The following is an 18,229-nucleotide window of genomic DNA, read 5'->3' on the forward strand; positions in this document are numbered from 1 at the left end:
ATAATTACAAATTGAAAGGCCATGGCTGGGGATAAACACAGTTGGGGGTTGGGCTTTCTGTAAGTTAATCAAAGGAATCTTTTTTTATAAGATTCTCTTTCAGGCCACAGGCTTAACAGAATATGCTCTGAATGCCAGTTTAATATGAGTCTATTCCTCTTTAAATCCAAAGAAATACCGAAGCTAAACTTGAACGCAGAACGATAATAAACCATGGTGTACAAGCTGTTAGGCAGCCTTTGATCTCCTCTCATGTAAAACTTAGTTTGCAGTCACAATTTCATTTTCTTTCAGAGCTTTGAGGACCTTTTTTTTTATCCTCCGCTTGATGGAAACCGATGGTAAAGTTCATATCATGTTGCGCTGAGAATAAAGTCTCCCACCATTTCGTCAAGCTGTCATAAAAAGACAATCTGTCATGTTTTAAATCGGCCCTGGGAAGTCGGCAGGGGTCTTTTTTGTGGAGCTGCTCGCATCACTGTCGAGAATCAGATTCAACTCAATGCCTCTCGTCTTGTATTATGCTGAAACTTCAGTTTTGTTTTTGCTGTACTTCCATTTGCCCATTGGATAGGCCTACAAACAAGTGAGTCAGTTAAAATTAGGAAAGCCTGGTAAGTTTGTGGAAAGAGTCAAACTGAAAAACATGAAAAGTACTTCTTCATGTGCCTCACCAGATGATATTTTGACTATTCTTCACGAACAATGTTGCGAGATGAGACTCTAAAAACACGTATTCTGTGGGTCCATGCTTTGAGTGCCACAAGTGGTCAATAACCAATCAGAAAATAGGTCAGGCTGCTGTTAGTTGGAGTCACTCCTAGGATTTGGCTTATTAAAGTGAGTAAATCTTCGTCAGTGTATTGGTACTGTCCTGCTGATACATCAACCGCACCACTACATATCCACAGTGATGAAAGTAGGGCATAAAAAGTATTTCATTTTTCTACATTACAAAACACAAATTGTGCGAGTTCATGCAAAGATTCAATCACCACTTTATGTTATGTCATGCTATGCCATGCAGACGCTGTGCTGCGCTGAGAAAAATTCAACTGCAGGGCAATTTTCTGATTCATTTTGAATGTAATAAATACACGATTGAGCTTTCATTATTAACACAACAGATGGTAATGTTGGAGCCTTCGTTATGAAGGCTACACCCTTCATCCCAGCACACTGGCACCGCACAAAACAGTTCAAGAAACGATACGCTTCACAGGTGTGACAGGTGTCATGTTGTTTCTTTACAAAACTCTGGTTCAGATACAGCCACAAACACAACTAAAACAGTTTGGATATATAAAAATAAGACAAATGAAAAACATATCTTTATTCTATTTCAGCAGGGACTGATGGTGGAGTTGGATAACCGGGAGGAGGAGATGGAATATGAAATGCTCTGAACAGAACTGCAGTCCGTTGGGTTCAGCGGTGAAGCAGAATGTGTTGAGGGTTGATGTGACAGACAGAGACACCGCAGAGACAGGTGACCGTTGATACTACTGATATTTTTAAAGTAAAATGTTTCTCTGCTAAATAGAATTTCTTATATCACCAACATAAGAATTTTTTTTTCTCGTTGCTTCATGATGCCTTTAAAAATAACCTTTAAAAAGAGAATTACAAATGGATCAAATGCAGCTTTGAAATATAATCTATGTTCAACAGTAAAATCAGTAACTTACATCCTCTTTAGCCTCCAGGCTAAAGAGGATGTCCAGACCGAACAGATTCGTTGACTTCTTCCACTGCCATTGCTAATATTACAGGCGGAATTCTAAAACAGCACAAAAGAATCAATGTCATTGTTCAAAACTTCTCCTTCTACTAAATTCTACCAGAGAAATCAATTTCAATGGGAGAAAATCCAGATGGATCCCTAAAAGGAGATGAGAATCAAGTGAAAATGCTTAGGAAGGCAACGCCCAGGCAAAGTTCATGCTAGTTTATAACCTCTACATCATGTTTACAGCCAACACCTGATAAAGTTACTTTGACTAACCTGGGGGATTCGCTCCAAACCAGTAAATGGAAACACACTTAATTTGCATTTTCTGTTTTTCCCCCACAAAATTCGCATGACAATTGGATGGAAACATAATGATATCTGACCAGAACATCTTCTTCCAGATGTTTATGATACTTAACTCCCTGATTTCTCGATGGTAGAAGATACTTCAAAGTACTAATCCCAAGAAAATACACTTAAGTCTGTGTTTATAACATGATTTATACTGAAAAAGGTTCGTGGCTATGAAAACATTTGAACGACACAATACCTAACCCTTTGATGAACTCACGCCATGGCTGTTATTTATAAACTAATCGTTACTTCTGGCGCCTGTTTGGTCCGTTCTCTCCACAAACCGAGTCACGTGACTGACCTGCAGCCAATTAAACTAATTATCCCTGAGATTCTCCAGCAGAAAAACTGTCTGCCAACAAACACCAGGAAGTAAACTTTGTGTGGGGTGAGACTGACGGATAATGAGGGGAGAAAAAAATAATAATAATCAAGAGGGATTTATTCGTATGATTTTACATATATTTACATAACTGTCAAAATCGTTGTGGGTTTCCTGTTTGCTGCTGCTACAAGGCCAAAATAAAGAGTCCTCGCTGATTGCAGAGGAAATCCTACATGATTGTGCTCAGACAAAGAAGCTGCCTGTTGGATACTGCCGGAGGGCAAAGACACTGCCGGGCCTCTGGCAGACGCCTGTCACCGCGCCGCCGATTGATTATGATTTTGGTGTTGGTTTGAGTTTGTCTCCCGGCGTCACCGACTCCGCGAAGCTGTCACAGGCGGCGAGGAGCTCCAGGTGAGGGCGCGGAGCTCCACCGAGCGCCGCCTGCACACTTCCTCCGACTTCCACCTGGCTAATGAGTGGAAAGCTGTCAGTTACTGTGGAGGACTCTCAGGATGGAGGGGTGGGAAGGGGGGTGGGAGGGGAAGGGGAGCTTTTCAGGACCGCGGGTAATCGAAGGCACAAATACTCGTGAAATAATGAGCGCTCATCCATGAAGTGAGGCAATACACAGCAAAAACTAGTTAAGACAATTTCATTTTCAGCGGGCACAGACACTTTTTTTTTTTTTTTCCCAGCAGAAGTCTTTTTTTTTTTTTTTCCTTCAGAATTATTCACAGGAGGCGTTATTGATGATTCGCCACATTCTGCAATTTTCCCACCATTCTTCTCTTCCATTATTCATCCACCTCTACTTTTTAATCTCCTGTGAGCTGACTCAGAACTCCGCTTCCATTTGCAGACTGTTCCTCCTCCATGCTCATGTCTGTAGCATTGATTAAATGGACCCCAGTGGGCTGTGGGGGATTACATTGGGGTCTATTTGAAATGGCATTTCTACAGTGTTTTTCCCATTACTGAGCATACTATTGGAATTTAGATAAACCAGGGGGGTTCTGGGCATGGCTTTAGCTCATTTCTGAGTTTATTTGGGCCCGGTCCACATGGGTTCTGTTTGCTGCAATTTAACAATTATGAGCTTTGGTGTGTTTGCTAATTTTCTGCTCTCGCATCCCTCACCAGCCTTGAGCGCCAGCAGAGCGAGTTCCTGCAGGAAGGGGACGGCGAAGGCAGGAAATAATAGAGACAATTGTTTTTCATGAGCCGAGAGAGACAGAAGGCACAATCAAACGGGACGGAGACAAATTAGGCAACGAAGGACGGAGACTAGGAGACGTTGTTCAGTTATGTAAACATTTCAAAAAATAAATACATTTTAACAGTCCATTAGTAAAAACCGAGGCGTCTTGTGAAGCTGGTTTGTCTACAGTCGAACCAGATAAAAATAATGGTAGCTCCCCCCTGTCACAGTTCACTTTGTTTAATCGAGAAATGCAAATATGTTGATGCCAGTGGCAGGTTTTTTTTGACATGAGTAAGACAACGTGCCACCCAGAGCGCAGTCCTACCAGAGGGCAGCAGATAAAAAAAACTAACTAAAAAGTTATTTGGTATTTATTATTTGCTGCTCCAGTCAGTTAGGAGTGGGGCTTCCTGTGTTGAGCCAAATGTGATAAAAAAAATAATGATTTTGAACTTCAACTGGATAATGGAGTTGAAGTCGGTGTATGATTTGAAAGACCCAACACAGCACCAAGCTAAACGGCTGTGACTAGCTACGTTTCCATTGCTAATGTGCAGAAAAATTTGTGGATCTTCTGCTAATGTAAAAAATAAATAAATAACATCCCCCAATTGCAGTGTTTCCCATAAAAAACTAAATGCTTTTAAAATCACATGAATGTCTTCATATTTCAGCCTCTCGCAACGTATCATCAGAGGAGACATTGGCAGCTTATTCATTCATTGGAGCAGCAAGTTTCTTATACTTGGAGTGTCTACGTATGCGGCGTTTTGGTACATTGTAGTCAGAGATGGGCTCAGTAGGTTTTTCAGTTTTGTTTCATTTTTTTCTCTTCTTCCAGCAGGTGTAGAGGCAGATAACAGGGTGTTGACTTGTGTTCTCTCTGTGCTTCTTCTTCTTTCCCTTTGGACCTTTTCCCCATCTTTCCCCAGCCTTTCTTTTCCATCTCCGTGTTTATTACATTTGGAAAAAAAAAAAAAAAACCTAAGCAATTTCTAATAAAGTGAAGAGTGGAGCATCATGGCGAAGGCTCAAATGCTCCGTTTGTGAAAGTAAATTTCTAGGGCCTCACCGTGACACCACAATCCTGCACATTCACGCAGACGGTGAATATTTTATATTGAGAGCTTCTATATTATTTTATACATATATTTTTGTACTTCCAATTTTCTGCAATTTTATGATTAGTGTAATTGCAGCTATTGTGTTTTAAAGAAAATGAACAGTCATCATCTCTGGTTAAATATGTAAAACACCAAGATGTGAAGAACACACACACACACACACACACACACGCACGCACACACACACACACACACACACACGTATGGGATGATGCGGCAGAAAGATGTGCTCACCCAGCAGAATCACTAGTTGGATCCAAGCGTTTCCCTCACGTCACTGACTTCCTAGTCTACCTGCATTTCTGAATATGATTCATGCAGATGGTGAAATATTTCATATCGAGAGCTTTTCTGACATCTATTATTAATGTCCTTCAACTAGAAAACCCGAGGCTTTTGGCCTCTATTCATATAGTATTCTACTTGACAAGTGTTCAGGTAAGCGGCGGCTGTCACATATCAGCTGCTTCAGTGAACGATGTCAGGAAGTTTTTCTGTGTCCCACACTTCTCGTTGAGATTAATTAAAAAATAAATAGATCCAGCACAGATCCTGCAGTGCTGGATCCCAGTCCCATTCTTCCACCGTAAGAATCCTGTTCTGGCTGCAGCATCCTGCTTTTCAGCTTGTATCGTGAAGAAACCGAGCTCCCTCGAGGCTATTTTCCAATTAGTACCAGAAATCCAGTGACCTCTTTCGCTGCAACTCTGAGCAACTGATGATAAGATCAAAAGCCGCAATAAAGTGCCAAGAACCGGAATGAACTTTCAGTGAGAAGGAAGCATCTCATAAACAATCCCACAGAGCACGTGGATGAATAGAAGCTGTGTGAGAAATGACGTCTTTCAGCTCATTTCTGAACTCGTTTCCCCACAGCCTTTTTTTTTTTGCTTTTGGTTCAACTTTTGACATGTTTTCAGCCACTGCATCGCTTTTCCAAACTCCACCGAAGCCCACAGTACGCTGGCTGTCTGACACCAACAACAAGCCAACATCCACAGTGAGAGCTTAGAAGGAAGGTGGAGCATTTTTACGGCTTAAGCGCCTGATGTTACCCACAGGAGACCGGAGGAAAGGGAGCCAGAGCCAGAGCAGATTGACTTCCTTCTTATAAAGTGAGTGAGGAGAGTTATTAGAGGCATTTGAGAGTACGACTGAGGTTTTTCATTTTACTGTTTTTCGTTAAAGCGCTCAAACCTCGTGAACTTTTCTACTTGTTGACATACATGTTGACGTTGCAGACGTCCGTATTTTTTTATTTTTTGGTGCGATAGAACCAAGAAAATGTCTGGTTCTATCACACCAAAGACTCCTAAGACAACACAGTCTTAGGGGAACTGAGACTGTATTGTAAGACAATACTTGGAACCACCTGGAAGTGGAACTGCATCTGAACTTTGACTAGGCCAGTCTAATACACGACTGTGCTTTTTATCTTTGAGCTTTGTTCAGGATCGCTGTCCTGCTGGAGAGTGAACGATACAACAGCATGAGCATAAATGCACAACAACGAGGGGCATAGTACAAACTAATACCGAAAAAAAACAAAAAACAAACAGTAGCTGTGTTTCCATTACAAATGTCTGCAAAACTCAATCAATATTCCACTAATATTGTAAAAACACAATTTTGTAAAAACTCCAACTACTTCCTGTTGTCGTCTTCTGTTGTGCCAGTGGCAACATCTGGTTGTTGATCATGTGACTCATGTGATGTGAAAACAAGTGTTTTCATGGCAGTTTTGCGAAATAAACCATTTCGATACAGTAAAAAAAAAAAAAAACACCAACTGCTAAAACCACTTTTTTCAAAATTGCCGTCTTTCCATAAATCAAATTTATTTTCAACATGTCAAACTGCGCAATTATATGTTCAACGGAAACGCAGCTTAAAACAGCCTGTTGGTGTGAACATCTTGTTTTTTCCAAATCTGCGATGACTGGAACAATTGTGTCGTGTGTGTGTCCTAGATCTCGTTTGGTCTGGTAGTTCTGCACGAACAACGGTGGAAAGAACAGATGAGGTGAGGGCAGAGCAGCAGCACAGGGATCAGTGACTGGACACCAGCACTTCAGGGACCAGTCACATGTCAGAAGGGGCCAGTGTCCCTCTGGCTCTTGGTTTGGATTTGTCAAGAGAATGTTCTCCTTACACAAAACTTGAACTGTCACCAAGACACAAGCCCAGGTGACAGGCTGGGCTTGGTCAGCAGCCACAGGAACTTATTTTACTCTGTTGATATGCAATCCTGGCTACTTTTTTACTATTTTATTTAATGGTAGTCCCTAATGAATAAGGCGTCTCCTATATCTTTCTAATGAGTTATGAGGCTAAGTTGTAGCCAGTCTTTGCTGATCAAACATCAATTTGTTGTGATAAAGCGTGAACATTTCTAATAAAGAATAGGTTTCTTTTCAGTTTCCTACCCTGGAGCATTTTGGTGAATAATAGCACAACACTAAGTAGAAAATAAATCAACAGATTTTAGAGAAGTATTTGTGGTTGATAACAATCAATCTGGGAAGGGTTATGAGACCAGTGACAAAAAAATGTGAATTATATTCCTGCGAAAACCCTCCAAAGCAAACGTTTGTTTTGAAGACGCAACAAAAAAAAGAAAGAGAGAGCAATGGTCTCCAGCTGCAGTCGTCAGGGGAAACTGTCCTGGAACTTTTGGAAGAATCTCTGTTCCAACACACATGAACCAAATCAATACCTCATCAATGAGAGCGTAAAAGAACGCTGAGGATGAAATGCAATCATTTGATTCAGTTATTTTTGTGTTACAAAAGTTCAAGGTGCAAATCATTTGTATGTTTACCTGTTAAAGCTGCAGTATGTAACTTTTATTTAAAAAAAAAAAAGTTTTTACATATTTACTGAAACCATCACTATGTTGTGACGGTATGGTATAAAACAGACAATCTGTGAAAACTTAAGCTCCTCCTCCTTCTCCCAGTGGTTGCTAGATCAGAGGCAGGAGGCGGGTCTTAGCGCTGTCAATCACCCATCTATCTTTTTATTGTCTTTTCAAATGATAATGACAATAATATTCAACTTTTAGCTGAGTACGTACAAGCTGGTTGCTTGCTAAAAGTTTAGTTAGAAATGTTTGAGGTTAGGTATTTTATTTAATTTTTAAACATAATTAAATCATACAATGATTGTTAGGGATCAAGCCTGCTTTAAAAGAAGAGTGAGGATTCCAACTAACATGAGGTTGACAACAATATTTCAATGATAATTACAGTGCTAACTGATATTAGCACTGGATAGGAGCTAGCTTTACTAGAAATGTTATATAAGATGTTAAGGTATTTTATGTCTTAGTTCAACCATATTTAAAAGTACATGAATTATTGGGGTTTAAAACTGGGCTAGAAAAAGAGAATGAAAATGCAAAGAAATGATCTTTTGGACACCAAGTGCAATGGAAAAGGAAATGTATCTGGTGAAAAACATTTATCCAATCAAGATAACCGTTACGTAATTTTTTAGCTAACCACTAGCATGTGAAAAATGATGACAATCAATTACTTTTCTGTGATTATTGACAGCAGTGTATATTTTCTATATGACCAGGGTAACACGGCTGGTAAAGCATCAGTAAGAATTAAGACAGAATTATAGTTTCAGTCACATCGACTGGTGTAAAAGAAACGTAGACGCTGAAAACCTTAATTTAACAACTGGACGAGCTAGTATTATTTTTTCCATCAACGTGACGTTTGTGGCCAAGCTGTGGTAATGAGGAATAAGCATCTGGAAAGGCATTACAAGCCCTACATGCTAAGTAGAGTTGCCATGTTTTGTTGGTGTTTGGCTGAAGAACAATCAGTGTTTACAAGAGCGATGAATGACAGCAACCACATTATGAGGGAAAGTGTTGTGGTGACTAATTTAGTAAAGAACCACAAGCTTCATGAAGATGGAAAGAAATGAATGCTGCTGCAAAGTCGCCTCCTTCGACACTGGAATTATTTGAAAGCATCAGTTTGTTCAGAAACATTAGCTGCAGACTGAGTCACTGATAAGGCCAAGGCCGTCTGACTAAAGAAAAGCTGTTCCATCCATCACATTTGGCGATTGTGATGATTCTGTCTTAGAAAAACATCATCTCGTAGCTTTCAAAACATCAGATATAAAAAAATTTAATATTTTACACTTGATTCCAAATAGATGTACAGAACCTAAAGTACAATTATTGTACATATTTCAATAACAAATGTGCTGTTGGGGATCAGAATTGGCCTAAAAATAAGAATAAATACAGTTAAGTTTAACAAGCAGATGATAACATGAATTCTATGCTACATTGTAATTGTTCTAGGAGCTAGCTGCTTGTTAACACATTAGCTAGAAATATTTTACAGTATATTATTTCTTAAATATCAAAAATACATCAACTGTCAGCTGGGATTGAAACTGGGCTAAAAAAGAAAAGTGAATTTACAACCAAACTGATCAGACAGGCAACATAAAGACAAAGACAAAGATCATTTTAAACTGTTTCCTGTTTAACTCCTGAGCGACCTACTTGCTAACATGCTAGCTAAAAGTATCGGTGCGTTCAGGAGGAATCAGCTATAACGCCGCCCTTCTTTCCCTCCATCACTTATAATGTTTTCAAATGGCGACTTTCAGATCCAACATGGGAGCTTCATGTGATCAAGAATATATCTGGTGAAAATAGTGTTTATTTTAGGAAACACACTTGTAAGAAATAGTCTAAAGTCAATGGTTCATGTAACACCTGCGACTTTGATATTGTCAAGTGAGTACACCTTCAAACAATGTTTAGATACTTTATGTTTTGACCAGGTTAGCAAAACAAAAACCATTAAAAGTGGAATGGCTATAGTAGATGTTTATATTTCATTTGTGTTTGCAACTTATTCTCACGATGCATACAAAAATACTTCGAGTAGCTATTACTTTTTTTATTACTTTCTAACTAATTGAAAGGATTTATTATTTCAAATGAATGAATAAAATAACTAGTAAAAGCATTCAAATAGCGTAATAAGTGAACTGAACAGCACAAATCTCTTCCCCATTTCTTATTGATGGGATGTAATGCAGCAGCAGAGCTTTCCTCCACTTTCTAGTGTTCTGTCAGAATCTTTGATGGACGCTCACTTGACAGAATTGTGTCCTCAGTCTTTCAAGAACTCGTCCTAGTCTTCTTGGCTTTGCCACCATCAACAATATGAGCTGTTCTTCCGCCCTGGAGACCCAAGTAGCCTGACCTCATGAGTCCCAGCTAGGAGTGGGGAAGAAAAAAAAAAAAAAGCTAAGCAGTGAGTGTGTAGGTTGAAGGCTCTGGGAAACCTTTTTTATAATGAGGTCAGGCTGATGCTGCGTGCTCCGTGCCTGCGTGTATGAGTCAAAGCAAACGCACTCAGACAGGTTTATTTCATTTTAAAGCAATATAGCTACATCCCTAAAGGCATTGAACGGAGCAAGAAAAATTTACTCGCTGCCAAATTTAAAGGTGGTGGTGGTGATGATGACGATGAGCTCTTGTGACTGTTTGTCTCCCTCCAAGCCTGAGCTAGAGCTCCCCGTCCGAGCACCGGGCAGACAGAGCGAGAAGACGCCTCTCCACGTCCAAGGATGAAGTTTGAGTCAGGTAACTTCATCTGGCACGGAGGGACGGAGGAAGCATTACATCATAATGCAACCTGCTGTGCGCTTCGGTAAGTGTGTTCCTCGTTCCACGGAGGGGAAGAACGTGTTTCCAGCCGTGGAACAGGAGTGCCTTCAAGTGTCAGAGAGCTGAAGTGCAGTAAGTAACTCATTCGTTCAGAGACAGGATTCATTGTTATGTGGGCTGCTGTTCCACACTGATGATTTATGGATACGGTTTGATTTTTTTTTCACACGGAAATGAATTGTTAACTATTATTTGTTTCATATGAAAGCACGTGGAAGGAAACCCAAAATGTTCGACCGACGTCATGCAGTTCAATGCTACCAAATACAGATAAGCCTGTCGGAATAAGCTATTAATCAATTAATTGCATGATAACTTAAATCGAGGTTGAGAGCCCAGTGACATGGGAGGAAAAAATAAACTTGTGGTCACGAGTTATTATAAGTTGTTCCCACAATGCATTACGTTGAATCTATTTTCTTTTCTGTCTCCCATGTCACCAGTGAGTGTGTGTGTGTGTGTGTGTGTTTAATTTCTGTTTTATTGTTTTTGGTTGTGTTTTATTTTGTATATTTAAAATGTCTTCCAGTTCCAGTAGTGTTCTTAACAAAATTAAAGTTTATTGGTTTTTGAGAGGGCAAGCTTTGCACTACGAGACCATCATCAATGTGTTACTTGAAAAGTGTCTCAAAACAATACATCATTGTTTATCGCAATAATTACTGGAATAATTTATTGTCCATTTTAACGTGACAGACCTAATTCTGATTAAAAGTATGCTAACTTCTGATTTTGAAGACATTAACAAATAAATCTCTGTCATTTAGCAAATAGAAATCATTTTTGGTTAATTCTAGGTGACCTAAAACAAGATAAGTTTGGTCCGATTTCACTTCAGACAGTGAGAGAAAAAAAAAGTATGTGTAACTTTTTATTTGGCGTATGTACACTTTTGACTTCAAGTGTCAACATATCTATATTATGTCATTGAATTTAGATTGAATTAAAATGCTTAAAATAAGACCTGAGTTATACAACAACACATTAAAACCGTAGCTCGAAAGGACCTGGACTTTGTTACTTTGTTGTGTCATGAAATTGAGAAAAAAGTTATTGTATATTGAAGATGCATGTTTGGTTGAATGATGCAATTTAATTGGCAATTTAACATTGTACTATTTGATATAATGGGGTATATTACTGTACCATAGCCTCAGGTTGTAAACCGGTGTAGGTGGAGAAAGACCCTTTCTAACCCCCAATTCTCTGGGTTTCTTTTCCTACAGTTGCCAATGGCCATTCTATATTGTTTTTAATCCATTTAAGAGGTGGCAGTTCACATGCAAGATGGAGCAAATGCTTTACAACACTGGTGTTATGTAACTTTACAGTAGTAGTAGTAGCCAAAGAGGAAAACTGTAGCAGGAAGTTTTGATTTAATAAACTAACATGTTTTGAATTGAACAACTAAAGTCTGAAAGTGGTTCGAGAAAATTGTTTTCAGACGTCGGTTTGCAGGTTATTACTAAAAATGTTTAGGGTGTAGGATCTTACTCCTTCTGCCTACATTCAGGAAAAAATAAGGTTTTACATATGTACATGCCTTTAAGCTTTAAAAAGCTTTAAAATATCTAAACAATGAAAATGTGCCGGATGAGAAAGTGCTGAACAGTTTAACCGAGGTTGGATTAATTTCTTTTTAAAGTTTTACATTTATTTTCTCAAGGTTTACCTTCTTTTTCATGTTGTGGTGTAAAACTGCTGAGAACCTTCTCATATAAAACTGACCAATCTCACTCTAGTTGTGTTTGCATTACAAATGCATGAAAAACTTTTTCAGTATTAGCTAATGCAGTGTTTCCATTAAGAAATGCAGTTGAAATCTCATGGCAATAAGCAAGTTCACGCAATATGTCATTAAAAGTACTTTTTTTTATCATAAAATATGAGTCGTTTTTTTTTTTTAAAATGCAGTGTTTCCAGCTATTTTTATTTTTTAGTCATTCCAATTCGTGCAATTTTATGAAAAAAGTGATGCTGAAGCAATGTTGCAGTGCAACAGTGTGATCACATATAGCCCAGACTCCAAAGGATTTCTTAAAACATAATGAACACTAAAGCTCTCACACATCAGAAATGCTGCCCATGCATGCTGCTGCCGCTCAAAGAGAGCCGCAACATCCAAGAATAACAGCACTCAATTTTCATGCTACACTATGCTGTCTGCACTGATGAGGATTCACTCACCTCAGTATTCCTCGTGCTTGAAACTGGAACTTTTACTGATGGTTTCTTTCTGATTATTTCTGCTCATAATAAACTGATCACCAATGGGAAAAGATAAAGCACTGAAATTCTGGTCCTGTAATTCTTAAATATGCTAATAATAATAATAATAATAATAATAATAATAATAATAATAATAATAATAATATTAAATAAGCATTTACTTATGGTTACCTTAACACACTGACTGAACAAATGACACTTCACAATTCAGTAAGTTCACCGGTACTCAAAGTGGAAATGACATTATGAAGCCAAAAATAATTGAAAACCAAAAGAAAATTAAAAACAGATAAATATGTCATAAAAAACACGTCAGTCAGTCTCAAGTCTTTAACACACTGTAAGCCTTACCGGGGTTCACTTGTAACAGATCCAAGAAGCAGAACAATGGCTATCACATCATTTACAATCTTCTTCAGATTGCTCTTGATTTTGAGAGTACACTTTGTTCAAGTGACAGTGAACATCCCTGGCTTTCATTCAGCTGGAACTGGAAAAAGCCCACACCCAGCCTCAAGTCTGGGGAAGTGACAGAAAGTCTCAGATGCTCAGGGATGGATGATGTTGCTTTGACCTCGTGAAGAACACAGGTATGTATACACATTTGCAATGAAGCAGCAGCACGCCAACCTTATATATACATGTTGTAAATACAAAGTTAGACCACGTCGTCCTGAATCCGGCCTGGTCTCTGTCTTACTGTATATTCTTTTTGTAATACAGACAGTTTTCTGTGAAAACATCTTCACTGAATTCACAACGGGCTGATTTGTACTTCACTTGTTGTGCCTGTCGAGCTAAAATAACTGTGTTTATGCTGCTTTTTAAAATTATTTTATATTAAAGTATACATGACACGAATGAGGGAAGAAGGGAACGGGAGATCGACAGGCGGATTGGGGCAGCGTCTACTGTGAAGCGGGCGCTGTACCGGTCCGTCGTGGTGAAGAGAGAGCTGAGCCAAAAAAGCGAAGCTCTCGATTTACCGGTCGATCTACGTTCCCACCCTCATCTATGGTCATGAGCTTTGGGTCATGACCGAAAGAACGAGATCACGGGTACAAGCGGCCGAAATGAGTTTCCTCCGCAGGGTGGCTGGGCTCTCCCTTAGAGAGGGTGAGAAGCTCGGTCATCCGGGAGGGACTCAGAGTAGAGCCGCTGCTCCTCCACGTCGAGAGGAGCCAGTTGAGGTGGCTCGGGCATCTGGTAAGGATGCCTCCTGGACGCCTCCCTGGTGAGGTGTTCCGGGCACGTCCCACCGGGAGGAGGCCTCGGGAAGACCCAGGACACGCTGGAGGGATTACGTCTCACGGCTGGCCTGGGAACGCCCGGGATTCCCCCGGAGGAGCTGGAAGAAGTGGCTGGGGAGAGGGAAGTCTGGGCCTCCCTTCTGAAGCTGCTGCCCCCGCGACCCGACCCTGGATAAGCAGAAGAAAATGGATGGATGGATGGATGGATACATGACACAAGTGACAGTATCTCCTAACTTTGAGATAGTATTTAGTGTGAGGATACACTGTCTGTAGCTTAGAACAAACTGAGCAGAAACTAACACTTAACTGTTAGATCTTCATTGTCCGTTTCTGTCTGGTATAGTTTATCAGCCGTTCATCAAATTATAAATGTATAATTTTACAATCCTTCTGTATTTTCATCATTGTGGTTCATCATTTTCATTTATGATTTGATAGCTCTTGCCATACTTAGTTTTGTTTATTATTGTCAGTAAGGTGTCACCATATTAGTTTTTTCCCCATCGTGTTTAGTTTCTTAGTTTAATCTTGCATTCTGTTCGTTGAACGTTCGGGTTTGTTGTTCCTTTTAAGTAAATGGGCTCTCATTTTAATTAGCTGTTTCCCTGCTTTCATTCTGACACAGCTGTTTCACATCTCCTCTAATTAGCTCATCTTGTTCATTTGTCCTTTCCCACCCAAGCCTCAGTATTTAACCTCCATGTTTTTGATTGTTCCTCGTTACTCTGCCTGTCACCAGCTGCGTTTCCACTGACCATAAAATTGTGCAGATTGTGGATAAGTTCAGGTCAACTGGATTAGAGACTCTACCAGATTCCAGTTGGGTTGCAGGCTGGCCCTCTGTAAAACATTCATATTACTTCCAGTCAGAGAATATATTTCTTGATAAAATTAAAAGATTATTTAAACCTAAATCTGTCAGGGGAATCAATAATTCTGGACTTCTTCACCATCTGACATTAAAAGAGGCTGATATTTTCCTGCTTTAAGTCATTAAAGTGAACAAGATTTTTTTTGTTATCGCTAAATGCCAGACTAATGTAAGAGCAATTATTTTTTTAGAAAAAAAAGTCTTGCTTTATGTCAAATTACTACACCTTTAAACAGTTGGCGCACTACATCCCAACTTGGTTCGCTTCAGACAGACGTCATGAACATTTTCAAATCATCTGGTTCATCTTAGGAAACAATTTCCAGATGCTTGAATAATCTGCATTTATCTGCTGAAGCAATTTTTGATGTTGATATATGCATATATTTTTTTACAACAGCTGAATGCAACATAGTTACTTGATTGTGCTATAAAATGATTCTGTCTTGAAGACACATATTACCTTTTCTTTAAAGACAAAGCAGGAAATATTTGTAATGTAGTGAAAACAAATCCCTGAACTCAGTTCTACATTAAATTTATGGGGGGAGTGAAAATGTGTTTTCTTTTGATGTTATCGATTTTGCCTCAAGTTTCTTGGTGCAGCATTTCAGGAAACTGGATGAAAAATTGTGAGCATTTCAAGCAATTAATACGGCCTGATGTCAATTTCTATGGTTTGAAGCTATAAATAAAAACAGCCTCCCTAAGAGCGGAAAAACCTTGAAATCTTTATTTCCTGCTCTTTGTAGTTGTACCATTCGCTCTCCAAAGCCCTTTGAAAGCAGCTCTTAGGAGAGAAAACACAGTCTGTGTGGCCCTCTCAGGAGCCACTGGAGAGCCGCGTCTCAGTGTGACAGGGGACACGCGTCACCCAGCTCTCCAGCTGGTCCCTCCGTCCACCGAGAGCGCGGCAAAGGCACGCTGCTGGGGCTGCACAGCCTCACGACGGGGACTTAAAACACAACGAGAGCTCCTTTGGCAGCCTTTTTAACAAACGGGCTCGTTGAGCAGACCAAACACGCACACACACACACACGCACACACAGACACGCACGCACGCACGCAGATGTATCGCTCCAACATCCAAGAGAAAATGTGTAACTCTTTGATGTTAAGAGCTGCCGCATTCGTTGTTGTGAAGCTGTACATGTGTACTCTGCAGTGAGAGGATATGAAGACCTTTCATCACTGTGGCTCAATAAAAATTGAGACGCTTTTATCTCAGGAGAGACTGAACGCCGGGAGGTCACTGGGAGCTTCCAAGGTAGCGGCTTTGCAGCAAACCATTTTATAATATTTTAAAGTGGGAAGTTGACTTAATCATGCGCTACTGAAGTTTTCATACTTTAGTGTGTTTGCATGGGATTTTGTGTGAAACACCAACACAAGGCAGGGCGTAAGTGTGAAGTGGAGGGCAAAGAATGGATGGTTTAGAATATAATTAAAAACACATAAAATCCCAGAAATATTTGTAACCAATGGCTGTCATTCAAGCCAAATTAGTGTATTAATGCACATACCCTGCTTGATTCAAATCTCACTTACAGCTCAGTTTGTGCTTTCTCCCATTGACTGGGATTCATCTGGTAGAATCTCCACTGGGCCAATCAGCAAACAGAAGAAGTTGTGAACGATGATGGCCATTTTCCGTTTTAGAATCATGTCCTGTAGCTTAAGCCCAGACCTTCTGTAGGAAGTGAAACAGAACCAATGGCCAGGGGTCACCTTGAACCTTGACTCTGACACCCCTAACTAAAATCCACTACAACTCCTGATGTCATATCACTTAGATGGAAAACAATTTGTTTTTTGTTTTTTTATTGAGAGCTTCTTAGTGACATTTTTAAATCTTATGTAAAATGATGGGTAAACCATGAAGTTTTTGTCTTTTATTTTATTGAACTTATTTTTTTTCTTTTTTGCCCTTATATGCAGGTGGCAAGTAGGACCACTAACTCTCAGCAGTATTTACCTAAAGACCTGAGTGCATCTATTCATCACTGCAAAAGACAACTTTTTTGAAGATGGAGTGACTCTATTATAAATTCTAACAAGAATTCAAAAATCAAGTATTAGGAAACCACAGGCTTTTCCTTTTTGATCTACAATGATGTACAGATAGTTATACAAAAAATGTACTCCAATATTTTGCTAATTGAAATGTAGCATTTTCAATTGTTAAACAGGTGAAAATAATAGTATAAAAATAAACGGCACAAATTATTATTATTTTTTTGTATTTTTAGTTGGAAAAACAAAAAGAAATGTGGCCTCTTTCCTTTGTATATTCTTTCTTCCTCCCTTCCAGTTTCTGTTTTCATTAGAATGCCCTCTCCAGAAAAATCTTCCAGAGATTCTTATTTCATATTTAACAATGAAAGGAAAGGACTGAAAACTTAATACTACAATCTTTACATAATAAACGTAGGAAACCTACGTCTTTCTTAAAGGGTTAAAAAAAAAAAAGACTCCTGCCAATGACTGACAACAGGCTTGCTAGTTTTTCACATCTGCATGCTGACGCAAACCTAAATGTCATCTCAGCTCGCCGCTCAAACAAGCGGCACCACGCTCCGCTTGTTTGATCATTTTTGTCGCTGTTAACGAACTGCTGCGTCTCACACTCCTCTGGAACAGAGAGGCCTGTGTATTAACGACACACACAGTAACCAAAGAAACGAGGCGAGAAGTAAACACAAACACTCTGCGTGAACAGACGACATAGGAGGAGAGGAAAGTCACATATTGTTAGATGGGAGTAAGAAACCTGCACCAAATTAGATGTCCTTGTGTGTGAATGAATATATTGAGCACCTAGCAGGAAATTAGCCCAGCCTGATCTCAAATAAAAGCTTTTTTTTTTTTTTTGTCTCAGTTAGACTTCCACATAGCCACAATTAATGCCTGACTAAATGGAGGCTCCAAGTGGGAAATGTCAAGTTTCCAGCCAGGGGTGTATTGGAGTACTGGAACCCCTGCACTTTGGACTAAAAGCTCAAATTAACTGAGACGCCACCACAGAGCTGAAAACCAGCCAGAGCAAAGCTGAGGAACATGACGTTGTTTGTTACCCGTTTACTGAGCTGAGAAATCTGCCAAACAAATCCCAAGAAAGGACATCGAATATTTGATCTACTTACCCACATACGCTTCTAACATTACTCAAGTGTGTTTTAAATGAATAAGGCTGGTAGTGAAGTGCTCAACAGACACTTAAAGATTCATGTATCTACTCTGCGGAGCAGCGTCAGGGCTCTGCTCGATGACTCGCATGGAGTTGATGAGGATTCACGTTAAACAATCTGTTCTTTTTTTAAATGCTGTAGATTTAAACACTCCAATGACGAGAACGCTTTCACTTAATTAGGATCTAATAAAATGTGTTACAGCAAAAAAATGGCAAGTTTAACCAGTTACG

This window comes from Poecilia reticulata, chromosome 17, assembly GCF_904066995.2.
Source record: "Poecilia reticulata chromosome 17, P_reticulata-male-v2, whole genome shotgun sequence".
Classification (NCBI taxonomy): domain Eukaryota; kingdom Metazoa; phylum Chordata; class Actinopteri; order Cyprinodontiformes; family Poeciliidae; genus Poecilia; species Poecilia reticulata.